Consider the following 13,544-nt stretch of genomic DNA (forward strand, 5'->3'; position numbering starts at 1 on the left):
TGATGAAAAATTGAGAATGTTTAAGTGGATTAAGTGTTTAATGAAAATTATGAAATTATGCAATTTTGGATTAAGTGTTTCTCTTAAGGTTAAGGTTGCTGAATGGGATAACTAAATATACCTTTATTTGACTATAATATATTGTCTTTGCAGTGGAGAATGGACTCAGCAATTAACTTATAAACCATATACTTGTAACCATCAATTCACTGTCATGGATATATGAAGATTTCTTTGTGTGGCAACAGCTTGACAACTTTTCTGTGTAACAGCTTTTTTTCCCAAGTAAACCAATTATAGAGAAAATAATTGTGCTGTAAAACTATTTTAGAATGTCCGTCCCTTGGTGTTATGCAGAGACTGAGAGTAAGTTTTTTTCACTCTCTGCAATACACATGTAAACAAGCTGCTAATAAACTGCAAATTATTCACAGACAGTAAGGCAATAGGAGAGTGGCTCAACAGGGAATCAAGTCCCTTTGAACAATTAATCACTGTCTCGTTTTTCTGATTGAGGTGTAAATGTTCCCTGTAATTAAATGATGAATAAAAAACTTCTGGCAACTGTTCCTGATGACCTATACATGCAAAACAACACATTAAACTTTTACAGTATATTTTTCAGAATTACATGGTTTTCAATTTATTAAGTCTGCGCTGGTATGTACACATTAACACAGTTACGCCGGTAGGTGGCAGCAAAGGACTGCGTTTTTGAGTGAATCATTAAATAAAACATTCAACCGATTCGCTCCCAAACGCGGAATCTCTCAGGAACGAAGCCCTCTTTATGAGTGATTGCATCGGATTGCATTTAGGCTTGCTCGACTTGAACCGGCGCTGCACAGACCTATTGGTTTATGACATCAGAGTACCGCGAGAGCGATTGAAAAGCATACGGAGCCGCGTCTGCTCTCTAATCGCTCTCGCGGTACTCTGATGTCATTCACCGAACGGTCTGAGCAGCGCCGGTTCAAGTCGAACAAGCCTTTTCACTCAACCGAACCGATTCGTTCAAAAACAAGTTCATTCAGGATCAAAACACCACTACTTTGTGTGTGGCTTGGAGGCGGTTTATTCTGCTTTAACTCAGGTACGATTTTCGTTGGAGGAGCAAATATTGTGTAAGTTACTTATTAACTTCTTGTGAACTGTAGGCTAGTAATAATCACAATTATGCTGTTGGTCTGAAATCAGATTGCTACTACTCTGTATTACAGCATGGCTAGCTGTATCTAATCGCATTGAAAATGCAATTTCAGCCTCAAGAAATGGGCTTTTGCGTTGTTGTACCGCACTGTCTGCTTTTATAATGTTTTTCTCCCCGTCACACTGCTTTTCAAAGTTCCGCGAATGAGAGCGACAAGGAGTCACCTCAAGTTCAAAGAAGTTTAACTTTTAGTCACAATGAAATCAAAATCGAAAATTCAATTTTTTTTATTTAATATTTAAGTATTTATTATAAATGATTTATCAGTGCACATCATTTTTGTTTTTACATTTTTGTGCCGCCATAACCTTTTTTTTCAAAATAACTTCCCCTCCCTCTTGCAGCGACATGTCTTCTCTTCTCTGATGACGTATTTACTAGCGCGAGGTAGGGATAACTGGTCACTCACATGGGATCCACAATGATCAAATCAATTCTCGGTGGACAAAATCAAGTTCTCTTTTTCCAGAAGCCGTTTCAAACGTCTAAAAAGGGAAGAAAATGCTACCACAACTTTCGCTTCATGTCGGTTTTAAAGCAACACTAAGTAAGATTTTTTACCTTAAAATAATGTTTCCAAAATCGTTTCAGGGGTTAGTTCACCCAAAAATGAAAATTATGTCATTAATGACTCACCCTCATGTCGCTCCAAGCCCGTAAGACCTCCGTTCATCTTCGGAACACAGTTTAAGATATTTTAGATTTAGTCCGAGAGTTTTCTGTCCCTCCATTGAAAATGTATGTACGGTATACTGTCCTTGTCCAGAAAGGAAATGAAGACATCATCAAAGTAGTCCATGTGACATCAGTGGGTTAGTTAGAATTTTTTGAAGCATCGAAAATACATTTTAGTCCAAAAATAACAAAAACTACGACTTTATTCAGCATTGTATTGTCTTCCGGTTCTGTTGTCAATCCGCGTTTCAAACATTCTAACTAACCCACTGATGTCACATGGGCTACTTTGATGATGTCTTTATTTCCTTTCTGGACAAGGACAGTATACCGTACATACATTTTCAATGGAGGGACAGAAATCTCTCGGACTAAATCTAAAATATCTTAAACTGTGTTCCGAAGATGAACGAAGGTCTTAAGGGGTTAGAACGACATGAGGGTGAGTCATTAATGACATAATTTTCATTTTTGGGTGAACTAACCCTTTAAGTCGTAACAGGGTGAAAGGCACTTCTGGATTCGCTTTGCGGTCCTATATCTGCTATAACCACGCTATGTAAGATTGCCAGATCGGGTCGCGTTTCTGTAGTTCTAATGAGACATAAGAAAACTACAAATTTGACTTGCTTTACGTCAAGCGTTACAATAGTCATTATTTTGTTTTTCTTCGTTTCTGATGTCGCAATACATCATACTTTCATGAAATCATGCAACATACTCTACCTTGTCTGTGGACATCGTTCATTCCAAAGCCGGTGCTGGATAAACAACGAGCGTGCGTGTGACAGTAGACTGCGGTAGGCTAAATTATTTACGACAGCGGTAATGGACAATTCCGCTTCCAACCTTTAGGGGGACCGCAGAGGAAAAGTTACTTGGTGTTGCTTTAAGGGTCCGCTGAAGTGCCTTGGAACGCGCAGCTTTGTATTATGTAATTTCCACTGAAACAGGAAGCTAAGGAGGGACATATTAAATGGCCCCTCCCCCTTTTCAAATAGCCAATAGCGTTTAGTTTACCTCACAGACTGCAATCGTACTCGTACAATAGATATGTACAATATATGAGTGTACAATAACAATTGTTAAAAAAAAAAATAACATTATGATGTCCAGAAACCAATTTCAATAGTAGGCTACAATTGGGTTTAATTTGCCATTTAATAAGATCTACAAAATTATCTTGTGTGCTTCCATGGGCTTGTGGCAGAACTTTTGCCAAGCGTGTCAGAGGTAGCCTTCTGGGTTCTAATCCGCACTCGTATAGTTTATTTTTTCTCATTTTCTCATCAAAACTGAGAAAATACCTGTCTACAACAGGTAGACCTGTACAAACTATATCTGACCAGATTGGCACAGAAGGCAGACAAGGTTTCTATGGATACAACCCATCCACTTTCAGTGGAGTTCAAGCCGCTCCCTTCTGGTCGTAGATATAGATACCCTAAGGTTAGAACAAATCGAGCAAAAAACTAATTCATTCCTATGGCAATAACCCAATCAAATAAGGTGGGAGGAGGGGTATGATTGGAGAATATATGTGAAGTAATGTGAAGTGGTTTTATTTATTTTATTTACTTATGACATTGTGCATGTGGATAATGTTTGTGTTGTGGATTATGTGTCAATATGCCTGTATTGTACAACAAATTGCCTTTCGGGGACATTAAAGTTTTCGAAGTCTAAGTCTAAAACCGAATTAATCAGTGGTTGTAGCCTAGCCTATATCAAGCAGGAACACGTTTGTCTGCATTTTGTGATTTCACCGAAAGCAGCTTGATTGCAAAAAAAAAAAAAACACATTTCAGCGCTAGAACGCCTCTTATTTGACAAACTAACAATATGAATGCCCTGCTAGTTAATTGGAGATGTTTTATTTATTGGTATTATGTAGCCTACATCCGTGCCGCGAAATGTTTCAAAAAGTGGTCGGGACAATATCGACCCTGGCAAAAACCCATATTGCTCCGCAACATTTCGCCAGCCGATTTGGCCAGGTGGTATTTTAGCTGATATTTATTTATTAGCATAGGGAGCGTGACGCTTTAGATTCTAGAGAGCATTTGATTGGACAGAAGATGTGATGAGAAGCAGAAGTGACGTCATTAAAATCCGTGATCCATTTTAGCGGAAGAGAGAGCCTAACAATAACATATTCATACTAAAAGCTAAAAAAATGTCAATTTTGATTTCAGGGGGCCTTTAAAAACGCCTCTCGAGACCAAATGCGTTTCTTGTTGAAATCCATTTTCATTTTTTACGCATCTGTGTCCAATTGAGAAGATATAACACTAGGCCTATACTGTATACAGTTTTTTACTTAGTATTAAACATAGTATACTACGTACATAGTTCATAGTGTGCTGACTGCATGTGTAGGCCTAAGTGTATAATCATTTGGGATCCAACTTTATATTGTTTATCCAGGCATATCTAATAATAAAAACAGCACATGTAAAGCGCGATCAAATTAGAGATTCTTGGGCAAAATTTCACTGGCTAAGTACAGTAGGTCAATTGTCTACAATGCAGTGATGCATGACACCATACTCAGTGATCGCTTCCAAACCAAGCAGCTTTATATTAGTAAGCCTGGCGACTTTGTGTGTTAGAAGATCAACAAACTTGAATATGATGTGTAGTCAGTGCAGGGTAATATTCGTGTTAGGTGTACCTATACAAAGGTAAAGGTGACTGGCTGCGCCTTTATTGTGTTTCTAAGTGTAGGAGTTCAGTTTGAAACTATGATATAAATAAGTCAAGACTCCAGTAGTGCTAAACTAGTATTAATGAGACGTTCTTCTACATCACATCTCTTCTGATTCCTCAAGCATACATTGTTCTTCTTTATCAAAAAATGACCTAGATATGTCTGGACGTGTTAAAGTGGAAAAGATAATTAGGATACTCTTTTATATGCCATGTGATTTGCTCATATTGATTTTGCTTTGTTCTGAATTCAGATTTAAAGCATGAGATAAAAGCTCTAATATTACAGCAGAAAATGCATTGTGGAATTCCATTAATTTGTAATATCATTATTCATGGTCCTCTTTATTAAATAAATATGAGCATGTGTTGGTAGGTCTACTGGTAAGGGAGCTGAGCGGATCTACTTTTCTGCAAATGTCAAGGGTTCAGTCGATGGAGTGAAACTCAGAGGCCAAAATACATTAGAAAGCAATCTGCCTTGACATGCAATGTTAGTGGCCCTGCCATGAATTGTGACACATGTCATGGACATTGTTGCTCACTGAGTGAGTGTGTGATATTTCTTTGTTATGACAATACCATTACAGCATGTCCAAAAGCATGAGCTGTGGAGAGGCTATGGAAAAGCATTCTGATATTCAGTGGATGTCTTTTACACAGCCCAAGTTACTATAATGAATATGAATAAATCCAAACTAGCAAATTGGAACATGGCATTTATTTGACAGGGCATTGCTATGCAGTTACTAAGGTGTTCGGCACGGCTTTGTTGCTATGTGGTTTTGATAGGGTGTTCTGGTTGCTAGGGCATTGGTAGTGGTTTCTAGGGTGTTTTGGAGATATAATGAACATTTGTAATTGTACACATTTAAAACTTCTTAAAATCATCACCAACAAAAAAAATCAACTAAAATTGCCGTTTTAGAAGGCATTGGAGTTTTTTACCTGGAATCTATTAAGTGAATGTGCAGTACTTCAACCAACCAAAGTTCTCTGGATTGCCTTTGTTAGCATGGTCTGGCAAGCACAGAAAATCAATAAACCGCTTCCACTTCAGTTTACAGTCATTTAGTATAGACATTATGTTTGTTTCTGTTCATTAGATGCATTCAAATCTCTTTAGGTTTGTGATGTTAACATAGCTGTGGGTGATAATGGAACACAGAGACTGGTCTTGGTGGGTTTTACGCAAATACAAGCTTTGTAAACAGTATTGGAGAATTATTCCAGGAATGCACCTATTATCTTCCATTTTGTGTTTTAGATTTACAGTTCTGTCATTTAATTTTAAGGTAGATAAAAGTATTTTATTTGGAACATTTCTATATTTTATGTTTCTATAATTATTTACGGCTGTAGCAGTTTGTTTATGCAGATTTATATCTAGACACACATAAGAGATTTCTGTGGTTTGAGAAGGAGTGTAGATGAAAGCTGCCTGACAGATGTCAGAGTAACCCTGTATAGAAGATTATTTTTATACAAGCATACAATTCAGAATTTAAAAAGAAATTATTTGGAAGGAAAACACAGAAGGGAACAGTTTGGAACTGAGATTTCCCCTCATAGTAGCATCCTAAAATAGCTTGCATCCTTCCGAATGGAAAACTAGAACTACAAGAATGTTTCTCCATTTCAGAGGAATTTGATGTATTATTGAACATGGCACATGAAATCCACAGTAGGCACTACGAGACTATTTGAATTGCTCACGCAACAGTTCTTGGAAACACAGAAACCGTGGCATTATTTTTTGGACCGATTTATACATATGGGAAGCTAAGCTGCTTTTTAAGTTATTTCTAACTTCAGAATTACAATGACAAGCTCTTACCATTTGTCCAACTCCCACTCTAGACCAGTTGTTTGGTTTGAACAACCTTTGTACAGTATTGAGAATCATGAGAACAATAACCAGATGGTAATGATCTAAATGATTTTTTCAACTCACAAACTTTTGACTATTATCATTCATCTTACTGGGGGGGGGGAATGCAAACACATGTTGTTGCACATAAAATACAAATGTATTTTCCATCGGTTTTAAGGGACAAGTTCGGTATTTTACACTTAAAGCCCTGTTTTAAGATCGTTTCTGATGAAATAGAACGGTTAAGATTGAAATTTGGACACATGCTGCTGACCCGAGAATTTTCTGTGGTTGCACCCCCCCACCTCCACAATGGTTGCATAGGTGCACTGGAACAATCCTTCATAAAACGCATTAAACTTTAGTTTACAAAGACGTGAAACTCACTGAGTGGTCTGGGGTGTTCACTGATATGCTCACACAAAAATCACTGCAAAAGATGCTTTCCAACAGGTTTTATCGTAGTTTTTGTCCAACTCCATTGACTTGACTTGGACAAAAACTACGATAAAACCCGATTTTTGTGTGAGCATATCAGTGAACACCCCAGACCACTCGGTGAGTTTCACGTCTTTGTAAACTAAAGTTTAATGCGTTTTATGAAGTAAATCTCTCGGGCCAGCACCAGCAGCATGTGTCCAAATTTCAATCTTAACCGTTCTATTTCATCAGAAACGATCTTAAAACAGGGCTTTAAGTGTAAAATACCGAACTTGTCCTTTAAGCGCCAGTCATGAGCATGAGTAACTTTAGCAATGCATATAAATGTTGCAAATTATTGTTCTCTATTAATAGCTGACTAAATATAGGATTCATTTTGTAAGTTCCTGAAATAGGACGGGAAAGGTCACCGAAAAACCAATACAGGGAAGAGGACATTAATCACAGATTTCTCAAGGAGAATTAAACTGACCTTTTGGCAGGCCAGGAACACACTGAAACTCTTGCTCACTCGCATGAAATATGCCGCAGTAACAAACACAGCTCTCACTGTTCTCTCAGAAGGGACATAAATGGTTGAATTTACTCAAGGATGTTGTTATACAGTGTTTTAACAATAATATGATTGACCCCGAATTGCCAATGCACGTGGGAATAAACTAGATAATTATAACCATTTTTCACTGTTTCTTTTTTTGTTTTGTTTTTTTGCGGTGTTTGGAGTTTGGTGTCAGAACAGTGTTGTTTCAGTATTAAACTAAATGTATTTATTACTGTTTTGAATTAGCTTTTATTTTTATATTTTCCATTTTAATTTTAGTCTTAGTATTTTGTTGTGCTATTGTCATTTTTATTTTATTTTTATATTTCGATTTACCTTTATTTCAGTTTTAGTTTAATTATTTCAGTTAGTTGCCAAGGTAACATTTCAAGGTAAGATTGTCTTATAATATTTATATATTGTTTTTTTGCTGTATTTGTGGAATAGATCTGCTACGCTGTTGCTGTTTCTGCAGCTCCAGAGCAAGTATGGGACTTGCTACTGCCAACACATACACAACATGCTGCTGTGAGCAAATAAGACATGCTTCTGCTGTACAATATATATGAATTACCCGTCGCATACAGGTGGAGCTGGGGAAGGTGGAGGGTTTCTGAAAGCATGCTGCAACTGCTACAGAAAATGCTGACCAGTATTTGAAGGTTGAGTAGCGAGCTCATTGGCTACTGAATATGATACAGCAGTAACCAATCAGCTTTGCCCCATAGATAATGATGTGATTGCAAGCAGATTGAGTTAAGGACAGCCTGCGCCATCTAAAATTTCATGACAGAACTTTGTCTTTTTTCCCGTCTATACGGCCTGTGATGTCAGCCAAAATGGAAATTAGTTTCAGAATTGTACTATATATTATGTTACTATATATTTTTTGAAAGGTTATGAAAACAAACATTTTGTTGAACCCATAATGAACCCTGATTAAATGTGCACAATGTGAGCAGGAATATTTATTAAGACAGTACATTTAATGTAACAAACTCAACTATGGGCCTTTTTAAAGAAGAAAAAGTACCTGGCAATAACACAGCTTTTTTTCCCTTCTTAAAAAAAAAAAAATCTCTTTAAAGTACCAGTAAGTGAAGGAAAAAGTGACCGAAATGTTTTGCAAGTTGTGTGAAATGGGATTTTCAGTTTGCTGGAGGCTTGTATCATATCTCTGCACTCGTCCACCTTAATTAAGCAGGCCGGCAAGTCCATCACTCTAATTCTCTTCCTCGCTCTCACTCCTAGCTCCTAGTCCCCCCGCTCATCTGAAACAAGCTGCCGAATCTGTCTCTCTCACTCGCTTTCGCTCTCATATAGCGATGACTAATCCCTCTGTCTGGAGCCTCAGGCTTTGCGACGGCTCCCGCTCACATACTGACCTTTTGCCGTTCCCGTGGATTACTGTACACTTTTAGATTACTGTACAAAACAGAGGAGTAAGAGAGTGCCTACTGCTCAAGGACCTTTGGCTTTGCAGTTAATGAGTTCCGTTTGTGTTTTGCCAGTAAGTCGGTGATGGAATATGAAGAAGCAAACAAAACATTTGTGAGATGCAAAAACTTCTTTGGAGTTTGGAGTAGAGGGTAGTGTGTTTAATTATTTATCCCCTCCCAAAAAATAACGGGAAAGAGTAGGCTGCGATTAACTCGCAAACTTCTCTAAGCGCTTCCCCTCGGGGGAATCCCCGCCGCCATTTTGAAGTGCCTTCAACTTCGTCAAGTGGACGAGGGAAGTTTATTTGGACAGACCCTCAATTTTAACAGAGGGAGCAAGTTCACTCATATGTACACTTCTTGCAGCTCCATAGACCACAAAGCAACACAATTTTGACGTCACAACAGAAACTCGCAGTGCTCGCACTTAATTTACCCACAAGTGATCAAGGGCTTAAGGCGTTCCATTTAAACCCATTGCAAGGTATCCGCCAGTAGTGGGCACGCGTGCAGCATAAGCAATGACGTACATCCGAGTGAACGAGATTAAGGGAAGGGCATAAAAAAGTGGACTTCTTTATGAGTGAGTCATTGAATGATTTTTTATTTAATGCTTTGTTTGTATAGGGACAGATACAATAAACATAGATAAAACTGGGACAACAGCCATCCATTGTATGCTAAAGCTAATTTGCAACACGTCCCTATAGGGCTTTTATAAATACAATAACAACAACAGTAAACAAACAAACAAAAAAAGGGAGAAGAGAGAGAGAAAAAAACTACACATGAGTACAAGTTTGTTCCTGAATTAACCAAGACTTGGTAGCTTTTTAAAAAATATTAAAACTAGCAGCAGATTTGAAATAATCAGGTAATGAATTCCAAAATTGTACACCTTTCACTGAGAAGGCAGTCTGAGCAAAAGATGTTTTACAAAATTCTTTTTGACAATTTCCACTAGAAGCCACTCTGGTGGATCTGCTGTGCCCCTGCAATCTCTCAAAAAAATTAAATGAGGGGCGGGCTGAGGGGCAAGACCCCTTTTAGGTTCAGACATTCGATCTGATTAATTACAGACCAAATAGATGACGTGTGATAATATCACTGAGTTTAAAAACAGAAGGGCATGATCATGTTAAACAATTTCTTATTATTTTAAAGCTATCAAGATTTGCCTTTATCGTTTTACGTATCTTTTTCACATGATGGGTAGAAGCTGCTCACAATTTGCAACCTTATCTTTAATTCTAACGTTTAAGTACTCTGTTACAGGTAATTATTTTTATTGAAAAACATATAGACTTTGCCTTTTTAGTATTTAAGGTTAAACAAGAGGCATCAAGCCAAGCTGACACTTTTTCTAGGTTTCTTGTTAACTTTTCTTCAGCCTCCACACGATTTTTGCCATGCATAAATAACTTTTTTCTACAGTGCTTGTCTAACCAATTTATATTAAAATCTCAGAAAACGAGTACTTCACAGTTACGTTTAAAACTCTTCAATAATTCTTCTATATTGCCATAAAACAAAACAGCACACCCAGAAGGGGGGTTGTACATTTATATTATGCGGAGAAAGAGAAACGTTTATGCCCAAACATTCTATCAAAACATTTTCAAGTAATACGATCTCAATAGATTTAAATGAATCCTTAATGAATAGTAACACACCACCAACTCTACCTTTAACTCTATCTTTTCTGAAACGCATATATTCTGGAACATCAACCATATTAGTTAACCCTCTGGGGTTCTTCGGACCAAATGGACCCGAAGAATTTAAATAAAAAAATGTGTAAAATCATAGCTTCATCGGAATGGTCCGAAATTTGGTGACTTTGTTGGTACTTGGTATATGAACACCCAAAAAAATTGGGGACAGGATTTGAATAGTCTAAGTGGTTGTAAAAAAATGGTCACACTCAGGGTCTTCGGGTCCAAATGGACCCGCCATAGGAAATGAATGGGAAATTGACAAAAATGTGACAATACAGAGTTGTTTTGTGCGTACAATCAACAAATCAGCCACGATCCAGAAAAAAAGCACACAACAGTGAAGGGGTGAATCTATAAAACATCAAGAGTGCAAAACAGACACATACACACACACACACACACACACACACACACTTTTATACACAAACACACTAATAAATTCAGATTACATAAATATGTTTTGAATTTTTAAAAATCACAGCTTCATCGGAATGTTACGAAACTAGGTGACTTTTATGGTATTAGGTATGTGAAGAAAAAAAAAAATATTGAGGTCATGATCCAAGCATGCTAAGTGGTCTTCACACTTCTGCTCTTTGGTCAAAAATGACCCCCATAGGAAATGAATGGGAAATTGTCAGAGTTTTTTTTTTTTGCATACAATCTACAAATCAGCCAGGATGCAGAAAAAAGGACTCAACAGTGAAGGGGTGAATCTCTAAAACATCAAGAGTGCAAAACAGACACACACACATACACACACACACTCACACACACACACACAAATGAAAGCTAATTTTGGGAAATGTCTGAAATAAAAGCAATTATTCATCAATGTAAGACATAAAGTGCACAGCAATGAAAGCATGAGTCTGTAAGCCATCAAGGTTGTAAAATAGACAAACTCACACACACAAACAGACATAGGGTAATGTGAAACTGTAACAGAGAAATGTGAAAATATGTGAAATCAAATCAATGAATCAAATAAGTTAGAATTAAGTTAGAATTAAACATTGGGTAACAAAATGCTTTCCATTTGTTCTCTTTCTAATGCAATGTTCAGGTTTGACTGTATTATAAAGTAAAACTGGCAGTTCAAATTACCATTTAAACCAAACAAACAAACAAAAAAAAAGACAAAAAATAGTCTTTGAGAATCTGTTATTATATTTTAAAATCAACAACCTGAAAAAAATTGTCAAAGATGTGCAAAACTCACAAGAATTCTGAACCCTTTCTACAGAGAGCTGTAAATCCACTAGTGGTAAAAATGTGCTATTGCGTGATAAAAATGCTCAGTGTGTCCAGCAGATGGCATCCATCTCATTTCAAAAATTGTTTTCATGAGGCCTAGGCTTGACTCTAAAATGAAATACAGCTTTAAAAAAAAAAAAAAAAAAAAAAACATATTTATAAAAAAATTATATTATATTCAATGGGAAAAAATGGGTCATAATTATTGCATAAATATTAATTATAAATCATAAAATTTTCTCAAAACACCAAAAAATAAAAGATTTTTTTTTATAAAAAACAAGTAAAAAAATATATATATGATTTTCTTTTAATAAATATGAATCAAACCCTTCCGGACCATTTGGTCCCGAAGACCCTGAGTGTGACCCTGAAATGAAGGACCCCAGAGGGTTAAATTTTTATCATGTAACCATGTTTCACTTAAACATAACAAATCAAGGTTACACTTAACAAAGTTCAAATATCATCACATTTCGGGATGAGACTTTTATTATTTAAATGTCCTCCAAAAATTCTCTAGGTTTTACTGTAGGGTCCCAAACAACTTTTGCCTGAATAATAGTTTGAAAGAACAAGTTTTGACGTTGTTTAGAGAAAACACATGCTTGATGTATTGATGTATGATTCATTCAACCAATTTGTTCAGAAACACTTATTCGTACCAGGCATTTCCTAAGTAAGAAAGGGGAGAACTCCCATTAAAAGCAGCCATTAGAGTGCGCCTCTCTCTTAGATCGTTTATCTGAGGCGCACACATGATGGATACACCAGTTCTCTTAGCCATGATGCATGTTTCTGACCTCTAAAGGATTACATTATCAATGAGACTTAGGCTATCTGCCGCGCGCTCAGCTGAAACACAAGCTGTGTGAAGTCCTAAATACATCTGTGCTGTACACCTCTGTGTGTTTCAAACAGCCATGATTCATGTGTGCTTTTGTTTTTCAGACAGAAAATATAAGATGACCAAATGAATAGCGAAAGAAGTGCAAACATCATTTTGTCACTTGCTCTGTGTGCTACTCTGACTAAAATGTTAAAACTCACTAATGAATACATCTATTTATTCAGTATTCTGTTTTCGCTCAGTTACAGTTATTATTTATCTAGTATTATTTATTTATTTACTTGGATTGGTATTGAATCTTCGCCTACGCTGTTGTTTGAAGAAGTGGTGAGGTGTAATTACTGTTTATGCACGAAGTAAATAAAAGCCAGCTTTAAATGCCATTTGAAGGCCACAGTTGATTGTTCGTGCAATTGCTGCAAAATTGAGCTGAAGCAAAACATTTAGGCAGAGAAAACGTGCTGATAGCTATTATGTGTTGTTCATTAATTTACAATGGGTTGCGAGAATAACAATGCGTCTAAAAGGCATTTATTTATATTCAATGCACTGCTGATATGTAGCTCTGCAAAAACTTTCTGTATTACAGATAGATGCAAAACAGTCATATTGGTTAGGGAATACACCATAAAAAAAAAAGAAGCTTTTTTGCAAATGAACTTTTCACTTCCTAATCCATGTATTTATCTTTTATGTAATATTAAGAATATTCAGGTATTAAAAAAAATAGAGTACTTACTTATAGCATTTAAATGTTATGAGTCGATGAGTCGATTTCTGTTGAGACATTCAGATGGTAGAGTCAGATTTTGGTGTAAACAGAATGAGAAC

Source organism: Rhinichthys klamathensis, unplaced genomic scaffold, assembly GCF_029890125.1.
Source record: "Rhinichthys klamathensis goyatoka isolate OS25496 unplaced genomic scaffold, OSU_Roscu_1.1 h1tg000124l_1, whole genome shotgun sequence".
NCBI classification, from domain to species: Eukaryota; Metazoa; Chordata; class Actinopteri; order Cypriniformes; family Leuciscidae; genus Rhinichthys; species Rhinichthys klamathensis.